Raw genomic sequence first — 10,356 nt, forward strand, 5'->3', positions numbered from 1 at the left:
TAGTGACTAAGGCAAACCAAAGATAAGAAAGGAAGGAGTTTCAGAAGGCATACAAAAGAAGAATTTACACCAGCAACATTTATCCTAAGGAATTGGTGATTTCGAAAGAATGAAAGAAGAAATTGAAAATAAATTCCTTTGATAAAATAATAGTATATCTTTCTATCACCTAAGTATCCCATGCTTAGAAATATTATAATAAGATATCCATAAATTCCTTTGATAAAATAATTTCTTTCTAAAAAGGTTTCATATGACTAAACAAACATATGGACTTAGCCAATTTCACCTACAAGATTGCAAATAAATCTTATAGATGGACAAAAAAGTTAGATGAATGTGCCAATATATACACAGAAATTAAGACAGGATGTTTTTCTGTAATTAATGGTAATTTTGCAGCAGCAAGAAGAAATAAAGAAAAGAGCATCATATTTGAGTAACAAATTATAAATGTATGCATGAAGGATCAAGGTCATGTAAGGAAATAATTCCCATGCACTATTCTACGCAAAGTACATAATACAATAGCAACTATAATTAAAATTCAAGATAAACATGATAACAGAAACTTGCCAATAATCTCTTCATCATTTCCCATTTTTCTGTAGCAAGCGGCTCAACTCGTCTGATTGCCTTCCTAGCTTGATCATTTGAAGGATCAATTTCTAAGATCTTTTTCATATCTATCAATTGATATTTGAAAAAATAACTAAAATTAGTGAAGTGAAAAAATTATAGTATGAATGAACTCAATGATGCGAAAAGGAAAAAAAATAACCTGAATGGCATCAGTATGCAAAACACGTACTTCTTCATTAAGATCCAACAATAAGTAATGCATAATGATACTTATACTGACTTTCTCTAGGTTGGCAAATATCACATAACAGTGGCACCTTTTCAGTTTATCCCCTTAATGTGCAAAAGAGAATAAAGTTCAAGTCGTGCTTAAAGTATTATAACCCCTAATATAAGATCTGAACTTACCAGCAATGGTTTCTTCAAAATGTTCAAGCTTTTCATGAGCTTCTCCTCTTTTTACTAAAGCTTTAATGTACACTGGATTCAGATCTAATGTTTTTGTGCATTCTTAAACTGTGTTGTCATATTTTTTTGGGATATGTTTAGCATAAGTTAAAGGAAATTAGATTCTTGACTTAATCAATTTCAAATATAAAAGAGCAAATATGATGCAAGATTCTATACCAGCTTTATCTATGATTAAAATGACTTCAAAAGATATGATTGAAAATTCAAAAAAAGGTACAAAAGAGTTAAACCACACTTAAAAGGGTCTAGTTGGCCAAAAATGGTCCCTCGGATGGATGCACGAGGTATCTAGTTTGTGAGCTCCCATATTATATTTTTACTTTAAGCAGGCCTTTTAATTAAGCAAGTTAGGTTTATGTTTTGCTCAGACTAATTACATTTTAGAAATAATAAATATGTATATTAATACATGCATTATCTCAAATAACAAATTAAAACCACAAAAAAGGAACAAAATAAACATAATTTCTATATAAAAAAAAGGCAGAAAGAGAAATTATTTAACATAAGTTGCAAACTTTCTGAGTCCATTTCCTTGCTCAGAAGAACTGTGCTGCAATCTTATATCATAATCCAACAAGGATCCTCAATTGATATTTTAAACACCTTTATATACCAACAGATCACAATAAAAAATAATACTAAATTAACATTTATTTGAAAGACAATCAAATAAATCCTAAAAAACACAATAATAACATTCAACTTTAGGATAAAGAATTTATCATGTGACACCATTATTTTTTTTCTTTTTTCCACACAACGTGGGTCCAAATTACAGGATAAAGAGTACCTTGTTAGAGAGCGAGAGTAAGAGAGGCACTCTGGGACCAACGTGATCAAACTCCAAGGGGAAAAAACAAAAAATAGTTAGTTCACGTGTATTTACTCAAACACATCAAATAAAATCCTAAGAAAACACAACAGATGAATAAGCATAACCATATATCAAAAGATAATGATACAAATTTATCATGAATTAGTTTATTTTTTTCTCAGGTTATGATGACAATACAAATCTGAAGAGATCACATAAACAGTTAAAGTTAATCCAAAATTTAACACCTCACAGATGAAGAAACAGTAAAGATAATCTAAAACATCTCATCAAATGAGTTCAGAATTTTAAAAAATAAACTTGCTTTTTTTTAACCCAAGCAGCAATATATTTTTATTTTTAAGAAAAAAATCTTTAAGAAAACCAAAGCTAAAGTCAATTATACACAAGATAGTCTCCAAAAAATAAGAACTACTAAATCTCTATCAACAATTTATTGAAAATATAAATTTCAGAGAAGTTATGTAAACTTACATTGGCATACCTGAAGAACAGTTAAGACCATAGCATCCTTCAACTTATGCCAGCCACCAGGAAGTTCAAATGCGAGAGCAAAGTGGGTCCTCTGGCCATTCAAAATTTGTTAGATTTGACACACATTTCTTCACAAGTGACAAGTGTAATAATAAAAATATGAAAAGAACAAAATTATAAATATGTCTTTCTGATGCATACTCCTGATTCAGTGTGGCATCTATAATCACCCATAGTATATACAGATTTGGGCTCCTCTGGACGTGGGACATTAGGTAGGTCAGACAAAAGCGGTTTTGCAATAGATAACAATTCCTCATGCTCAACACCAGAAGCAGCAAGTACTATCCGAGGTGCCGTATAGTTTTCCTGATGTTAAATAAAAAATGGTCTGAAAATGAGATAAATAACAGCTCAAAAAATATTTAAATGCTTTAGAAGCATCAATTTGAGAACTTACGGCAACAAATTCCTCCAGAACTGAATCATTTAGTCCGTTAAGTGCCAATTCTGAAGCTAAAAGAGGATTTGCCAAGGCACCAGAATATCCAGCAGAATGAATCGCTTCCAAAAGCAAGTCTTGAGGATTTTTGGAAGCTTCACCAACCTCAGCCTTCACTTTCAGAAGCTATATATGGCAGAGGACAAGCATAAAGCTTCTAAGTTAGAAACATCCCACCACACTCAACCTTTTTTTACACTACTGCCCTTTATTTCCAGCTAAACCAACACACCAGCCTTTCACTATTTATTATTGGGTTTTGCTAACTTGTACCCTAAAGACATAGGTTAAGCATATTATAAAATGAAATGTTTTATAAAAGTTATTGCAAAAATTAATTTTTTTTACATTTTCAATGTATTGAATACATAAAAAATATTAAAAAAGTTTCTATTATCAGTGAGATAAAATTTTTACTACTAAATCTCTACCTAGCGAGTGTCATTTCATATTAGTGAGATAAACTTACATTATCTATTGTCAACACCTTTCAATAATCTCAATGAAGATTTCTCTGAGATCTTCATTACAGTCCTTTTGGTGCAATCAAAAATTACACTCACACTATGTAATTCCGCACAACTAACCACCAAGTGCACTGGGTCGTCCAAGTAATACCTTACGTGAGTAAGGGTCGATCCCACGGAGATTGTTGGCTTAAAGCAAGCTATGGTTATCTTATTATTCTTAGTCAGGATACCAATAGGGTTCTTTAGTTTCAATTGTAAAAAGTAAAAGAGCATGAAATGAGTAATTGTTACGCAGTAATGGAGAATGTGTTGGAGTTTTGGAGATGCTTTGTCTTCTGAATCTCTGCTTTCCTGCTGTCATCTTCTTCATGCACGCAAGGTTCATTCTATGGCAAGCTGTGTGTTGGTGGATCACCGTTGTCAATGGCTACCATCCGTCCTCTCAGTGAAAATGGTCCAAATGCGTTGTCACCGCACGGCTAATCATCTGTCGATTCTTGATCATGTCGGAATAGGATCCATTGATCCTTTTACGTCTGTCACTACGCTCAACACTCGTGAGTTTAAAGCTCGTCATAGTCATCCAATCCCTGAATCCTACTCAGAATACCACATACAAGGTTTAGACTTTCCAGATTCTCAAGGATGCTGCCAATGGATTCTAGCTTATACCACGAAGACTCTGATTAAGGAATCCAAGAGATACTCATTCAATCGAAGGTAGAACGGAAGTGGTTGTCAGGTACGCGTTCATAGATTGAGAATGGTGATGAGTGTCACAGATCATCACCTTCATCATGGTTAAGTACGAATGAACATCTTAGAGAGATACAAGCGTGTTTGAATAGAAAGCAGAAATAATTGCATTAATTCATCGAGACGCTGCAGAGCTCCTCACCCCCAACAATGGAGTTTAGAGACTCATGCCGTTAGAGAATACAAAGTTCAGATCTAAAATGTCATGAGATACCAAATAAGTCTCTAAAAGTTGTTTAAATACTAAACTAGTAACCTAGGTTTACAGAAAATGAGTAAACTAAGATAGATAGTGCAGAAATCCACTTTTGGGGCCCACTTGGTGTGTGCTGGGGCTGAGACTTAAGCTTCTCACGTGTCTGGGCTGTTTCTAGAGTTAAACGTCAGGTTGTAACCTATTTCTGGCGTTTAACTCCAACTTGCAACCTGTTTCTGGCGTTCAACGCTAGAATGCAACATGGAACTAGCGTTAAACTCCAGTTTACATCATTTATCTTCGAGCAAAGTATGAACTATTATATATTTCTGGAAAGCCCTGGATGTTTACTTCCAACCCAATTGAGAGCGCGTCAATTGGACTCCTATAGCTCCAAAAAATCTATTCCGAGTGCAGGGAGGTTAGAATCTAACAACATCAGCAGTCTTTTTTCAGCCTGAATCAGATTTTTGCTTAGCTCCCTCAATTTCAGCCAGAAAATACCTGAAATCACAAAAAACACACAAACTCATAGTAAAGTCCAGAAATATGAATTTTTCCTAAAAACTAATAAAAATATACTAAAAACTAACTAAAACATACTAAAAACTACATAAAATTACCCCCAAAAAGCGTATAAAATATCCGCTCATCACCTTTTATGAAGGTACTGTTCTTACAATCTTGCCCCATCTTAAATCTGTCACTCCTCATCATCTGCGGCCAACAACAAACATTAATAAAAATCATACGAACATCATGCTCAGAAATAAAAGAACAAACAACAATAACAGATTCCAAAAAATACTTAAATTAAATGAACCCAAAACCTTCACATACCTACTTCCATGATATATTCATGGATTGGCAAGACAACTTTTTCTTTCTGCAAAACTCAAACAATATTGATCTTGCATACCAATCAAGTTACCAATCATTGGCTTCAAATATGAGACACAAATAGCTAGATTCAGATGAAAAACAATTAAGGCCTTAAAAGTTAGAATAGTAGAGGAAGAAGACAAGGAACTAACCCCTTTATTACCGGATAAATGGCTTTTTTTGTCGACTAAGACATAATATAAGCAAGCAGAAGATAAGACCCAATTTTTAAAATTCCCATGTGGATAATAGTTGTAAGGGATACATAAAGAAATTTCTAACACACAAGATATCCTTACTTATAAAATCAAGCAAGGCAAAAGAATTTACACCAGAGCACGATGCTTCTAAAAGTACCACAAACATTGCGTAACCTAAAACACCAGTATTGCGAACTCCAAAGAGTCCCAATATCTGATTCTCATTTGTATAGTATTGTAAAGGCAAAACATCATTTGAAGGATATGATTTCACGGAATGGGAATAAACATTTTCAGAATTAACACATTCATTACATTCTAAAATCTCCCATTGCAGTCGCAAAGACACAAACAATAACTACCAATGAAATATCACATTCCAAAATTAACACATTCATTACATTCTAATTCTAAAACTGTTAGTAATTTGTAGTTCATGCCAACCCATCATTCACCTCCAAATAAAAAAAGGGATATCAATTAGTTGGCAGAGATACGGTGTAAATATATCTAGAATTGTGATTTTCAGAAGTGGCTAGAAATCTAAATAGAGTACCCGAGATTATGCTCATCAGGGGCTACCCTGGCGCAGCTTTGCATAGATTGGGAGGATCCAAAAGTGAGAAAACCTGCATCTACCGGATAGGCATGAGTGGATAATTTTAAAACCATTAACATCTCGAATTGGCTTAAAAATTGGGGGCATACTATTTGCAATAAATCCTCAATGAGATCCATTTTGACCCTTTGATCTACTTTTGCTATGCCAGATTCATCACATTCACCTTCAGCCTCTACCTCACAGCTAGAATTAAATCCATCTCTTGGACCAAAACATTCCATCAGCAAGCCAATAATCATACCGAAATACAACTTGAGCTTATAATTTCCAACAAAGTTAACTTAAAAAAAAAACAAAAAAATAACAGAAATCTTACTTGAAATGATGGAGAAATTTGGTGCGCTTACGGTGAGAGGAATCGGAGCTGCTGCTAGCTTCTCCGGTGAGGCGCCAGTGAGCGAAGGGTACGGGTTTCACGGCATCATCACTCAACATGAGGCAGTGGTTCTTGGAATTGTCGTTTTGGGACAATACAACTTCGCGGGTGATACCTGAAACAAAATCAAAAAACCCTTAAGAGGAAGTCGGCCACGGAGAGAGAGAACACATCGGCCAGAGGTCACACTCACCGCATCAGAGGAAGAACTCTTTTCCCATCGAGCCCTCCTCCACCCCGTTATAGTCCATCTCGCCTCTTTGACTCCACATCGCCCTCTTCCTGTGATTGTTCTACCACTACTGCATTTGGGAGGGAGAGTCACTTCCTCAGAAGGAGAAGTCTCGAGCCGTCCTCTGCCCTATTATAGTCCATCTCGCCTATTGTGTCTCTGTGGGTTGAGGATTTCGGAGAGGTCTCCTACCTCCACCACGTCCTCCTCCTCTTTGCTTTCAGCCAACGAATTCCAGCTGCTGGGGTTAGTATTTTAGGTGGGGTCGTAGGGATTGGTGATTTCAGAACAATGAAGGAATAAATTGGCGAAGATTGAAGAGAGTGACACTGACACGATGAAGGAAGGAGGACAAAGAGAGAGAGAGAGAGAGAGAGTGAGAAACTGATTGTGTAAGAGAATGAGCAGCGCAGAGACCGAAATAACTTTACCTTTAGGTTACTCCTTTTCATTTTTTTATTCCAAAATAACGTGAGAGCAACACGTGGCTTAATGAGCCACGGCTATTATACAAGTAATAGATTTCATTAAAAGCTTCCACCAAAAGTTTTTCTCTTCTCTCTCCTCTCTCTTGCTTCGGTCACATCATGTGTTCATCCAAGAAAAAGAAAGAAGAAAATAGAAGGTTCAGAGACTAGATTTTGAAGAAAGGCAAAAAGGTTTTTGCCAAATTAAAGTGAAGAAAAGAAGGCTATAAACTGTAGCTACTCTCTCGGTCAAAGCACACAAAAAATTTTATTTCTTCATTTGTGCTTTACCGAGGATCAAAGAAGAAAGTTTCAAGGTCTCATGCATGGAAGAGGTAACCATGGAGAACGTAAAGCCTACATGGGTCAGAACCACATTAACAATCAGAATAAAAACTTGGGGCCAAAGTCAAGCTCAATGGCCTAGATTAAAGAAGTTGGAAGAAAAAAGATTAGAGAGATCTGGTGACATGCATGCAACAGATTTGACGCTCTCTCTCTCCTCTCTGTTGAAGTTGCTGGTACTCTGATGTTGGAGAAGAAGATATTGTGAAGGCTGAACCGGTTTCCACCTTGGAAGCTTCACCCCTTTATATTAAGGGTGAACGGCCAAGGGTTGTGACAAGGAGAGTAAGTGAAAAGTACAGAGTTCACTCTCATAGCTACCCAAGCTATTAGAGTTCTTCTCCTTCATGTTGTTCATATTTTTTTTCTTAATTTTGTCTGTCTGAGTCTCATGGTAAAAAAAGTAAATATGGTGAGGTTTGTAAGAAAAAGCCAATGAGAGAAAAAAAGCAGTGAGCAAAATTAGAAAAAAAAGTCATAAGATATCTTAGGTTTGCTTTGTACATCTTTTTGTTTTGTGTCATGATCCTGTGGGGATTCCCTTACAAGTTAGGTTAGCACTTTGCAGTTGAAAGTTAGGTTTTGAGTCCTAGTCAACTTTGGATTGGGCTAGAATCTGAATTTGTCCTTGATAGGATTGGGTAGATCCTAGGAAAGAGTTTGTGTTTGTAATATTGAAAATGATAGTGAAATTCCATCATTGTTGTGATGGAGACTAGATGCAGGCTACATTGCACCTAGTAGCTGAACCAGGATATATCTGGTGTCATTTCTTTTTCTCTGATTCTTTTCTGTTTCTGGTACTCAAGAGACAAAATGAAAAATGTCTCTCAACTCGTCACAAGACAAAAGTGAAAATATCTCCTGAAGTCTTATTGAAAAAGTAAAAGTAATATTCTGCAAAAAGGGAAGCTAAGATTCAACCCCCTTCTCTTAGCCACTAATTACCATCAATTAGTATCAAAGCTTGATCTCAAAGAAATCAAGCTTTGCAACTTGGAGAAAAAATCCTGATGGCAAACAATAGTGGTTCTAATGTGGTGGCCTATACTCTGATAGAAGGGCAATCAAGCAACTGACCTCCGTTCTTCAATAGAAAGAACTATAGCTACTGGAAGGAGAGAATAAAGATTTTTGTTCAGTAGGTAGATTACATACTCTGGAAGATAATTCTGGAGGGCCCACAAGTCCCAACCACAACAAGAGCTGATGGTGTGGTTATTTGAAAGGCTGAGTCTAATTGGAATGACGATGACAAAAAGAAAATAGAGCTCAACGTTAAAGCTGTCAACCTACTTAATTGTGTTGTCAGCTTCAAGGAATACCGACGGGTATCAAGATGCACAACAGTAAAGAAAATCTGGGACAAGCTCCAAGTTACCCATGAAGGCAGAACCCAAGTCAAAAGAACCAGAATAGACATGCTAAACAAAGAATACGAAATGTTCTCAATGAAGGAAGGAGAAATAATTGATGAACTGTTTGAAAGATTCAACGTTATCATCACTGGCTTGGATGCTATGGGTACCAAACACTCAGAATTTTTGCTTGTGAGAAAAATATTGAGATGTCTCACTAAAGAGTGGGAAACCAAGGCTATAGTAATAGCTGAGAGTAGTGGCATTGATGAAATGACTTATGATGATCTGAGAGAAAACTTACTTGTCTTTGAAAATATTTATTTGAAAAAGGATATAAAAAAGAAAGGAGTTGCTCTCAAATCAGTCACTGAATCTCTGGATGATGAATCCAGTGATAATTTATCTGACGATGAGTTTATTTTGTTTGCTAAGAAATTTAGAAAAATGATGAAGATGAAGGAACGAAACAAAGGAGGCGGTTCAAGGAAACCAAAGAGGGATTTAAGCAAGGTCATTTGCCACAATTGCAGAGAAGCTGGACATTACAAGTTTGATTGTCCAAAACTGAAGAAAGAAGACAAGTCAAAAATGAAAAAGAAGAAGGGACTCATGACATCTTGGGAAGACTTAGAGAACGACTCTGAGGATGAGGAAGAATCAGACAACAAATCTCAAACTTGTCTCATGGTTGATCAAACAGATGAGGTACGTTTTATTGAACCTACCACTGAAAATCTTCATCTTATGATTGATCATCTCACTGAAAAACTTAGATGCTTCTTGAATGAAAATTATGAAGTTGAGTATCAAAATACCATTCTAAAGGTAGAAAATGATTTTCTCAAAGATAAATTAAGGGAAGCCGAAACCCCTATTGATCGTGTTGAAGAATACAAGCGGTTAAAGGCTGAAATTAAGGGCTGTGAGAAACAACACTCTCTGATTGCATACTTAAATTGTGTTGAAGAAAATGAAAGGTTACACAAAGAAGTAAAAAGCCAAAAAGAGTAGCTAGCCAACTTTGCTCAAAGTTCTGAAAATCTGAATCAACTCTTGGCTAGTCAAAAACCTCTTTATGATAAAGCTGGGATGTATTTTCACAAAAAATCTGAAATATTTATTGAAAAATCTCCTTTTTCTAATATGGCTTCCACTTCGAATGACATAAGATTTCAAAACCCAACAAATTTGAAAAAACATCAACCTAAAAGATTTTGTAGATTATGCAATCAGAATGGTCATTTTCCTATTCAATGTTTCATAAGTGAGAAAATGATTGGAGACAAAGTGTACAAGATAGTAGGCAACTACAATGGTCTTGGCCAAAGAAGATGGTTAACATTAAAGGATCCAAAAAGATTTGGATACCTAAGGTCACTTGAGTATCTTTTGTAGGTTTGCCTAGCATCCAAGAGAAAAGAATACATGTGGTACATGGATAGTGGATACTCTATGCATATGACCGGTAAGTCTACATTCTTCATCAAGCTTGATGAGTATGATGGAGGCTTTGTAACTTTCGGTGATAATGGTAAAAGGAAAGATAGTGGCCCTAGGTAAAGTTGGTAAGAACTTTTCTTCT

At 35.6% G+C, this 10,356-nt stretch overlaps 1 long non-coding RNA gene across 1 annotated transcript; it reads right to left on the reverse strand.

Moving 5' to 3' along the window:
• Positions 1-2,375: 2,375 nt before the first annotated feature.
• Positions 2,376-3,035, reverse strand: LOC127746779 (uncharacterized). The gene is made up of 3 exons (XR_008008523.1): positions 2,826-3,035; positions 2,567-2,734; positions 2,376-2,456 (listed from the first exon to the last, which is right to left on the reverse strand). It is a non-coding gene; the product is annotated as an uncharacterized LOC127746779 (long non-coding RNA).
• Between the last annotated feature and the right edge of the window lie 7,321 nt (positions 3,036-10,356).

Source organism: Arachis duranensis, chromosome 1 (genome assembly GCF_000817695.3).
Source record: "Arachis duranensis cultivar V14167 chromosome 1, aradu.V14167.gnm2.J7QH, whole genome shotgun sequence".
NCBI lineage: Eukaryota > Viridiplantae > Streptophyta > Magnoliopsida > Fabales > Fabaceae > Arachis > Arachis duranensis.